The following is a 1,264-nucleotide window of genomic DNA, read 5'->3' as shown; positions in this document are numbered from 1 at the left end:
CCCAGGCGCCCCTATTTTAAGATTTTAAAAATTTATTTGAGAGAGACAGAGATAGTGACAGACAGCACAAGCAGGGAGGAGAGGGAGAAGCAGGCTCCCCCACTGAGCAGGGAGCCCAACATGGAACTCGATCTCGGGACCCTGACACCATGACCTGAGCCGAAGGCAGACACTTCACCGACTGAGCCACCCAGGTGCCCCATTTCTAGAGATTTTAAATGATTTTGTTTTTTTCTTTTTCAACAAGAGCAAGTTTTTTATTTGTTCATTTTGAGCACGTGAAGTATTCCTTGAAGACATCCTTGGTCTGAGACTCTTTGCCATAAGCACCATACAACTCCAATGAACCACTTTGTGGGGTTTTCCCCTCTTTGTCAACTTTGTGGAGGCCTACCCATCTACCCACCCCCCTAGGCTCTTGTTGTCATTGGCCTTAATGAGATTGATTTGGTGTTTAGCACCAAAGGCCTCCACCAAGCTGACAGACATAGCGTTATCGCAGCTGGATGCAAATACACAAATGTTGGCTTGGAGCTTGTCTAAAGCTTTGGCTGCTTAGTGAATTCCACGTGCTAGGCTGTTGTGGAGGAGGATGGTCTTCTACACCTTTTGCAAAGCAGAGTCCCAACACCCATTCCACTGCCAGCCGCCATGCCTTCCTCAGCCATGGCAGTGGGTTACTGGTGGAGTCCAATCTGGAACACACCTGAGCCTCCACCCCCCAGAGACTCGGTGGCAGTGGTGAGGAAAGACAAACACTGATTTTTTGCTTGCTTTTTAACAAAATCTTCACTGGTTTCACTGGTGAATGGGTCTACAATGTCTTAATGTTGCTTGTGGAAATCTTCCCTTCCACTGTGGTTTCTTGCACTATACCTCCAATTTCTTAGTTTCCTTTCCTTATTCTAGAAGTCCAGAATATGTTTTCGTTATAATTTTGTTAAATTAATATTTGCTGAAGAAATGCAAGATGTCAGTGTTGCCATGGTTCAACAAAAGATTAGAAGGGAAATTGAAAGAGAGGATTATTACTCACAAGATCTGGAGGAAGTACACAGCATAGGGCAAGGGGCCACTTGAGCACTTGAGAAGGTCAAGGCAGGTGCAGGCAGAGAGGGAGAGGACCTGGGTCACATGCCTTTATCATTCTCCATGGGTAGGGAGGGTGTTGGGGATTCTGGGCTAAGGCTGGATTGGTCAATTCAAACCCAAAACCGTGTGGTCTGGGGAAGCTCCATGGGGAGCCTGCTTCTCCTTCTTCCTC

General features: G+C 46.8%; 1 pseudogene; it reads right to left on the bottom strand.

The window, feature by feature from the left end:
- Nucleotides 1–265: 265 nt before the first annotated feature.
- LOC122910588 lies at nt 266–668 on the bottom strand (annotated as a pseudogene).
- Between the last annotated feature and the right edge of the window lie 596 nt (nt 669–1,264).

Source organism: Neovison vison, chromosome 6 (genome assembly GCF_020171115.1).
Source record: "Neovison vison isolate M4711 chromosome 6, ASM_NN_V1, whole genome shotgun sequence".
In the NCBI taxonomy this organism is placed as follows: Eukaryota; Metazoa; Chordata; class Mammalia; order Carnivora; family Mustelidae; genus Neogale; species Neogale vison.
This window is presented reverse-complemented; position numbering and strand designations above follow the sequence as displayed.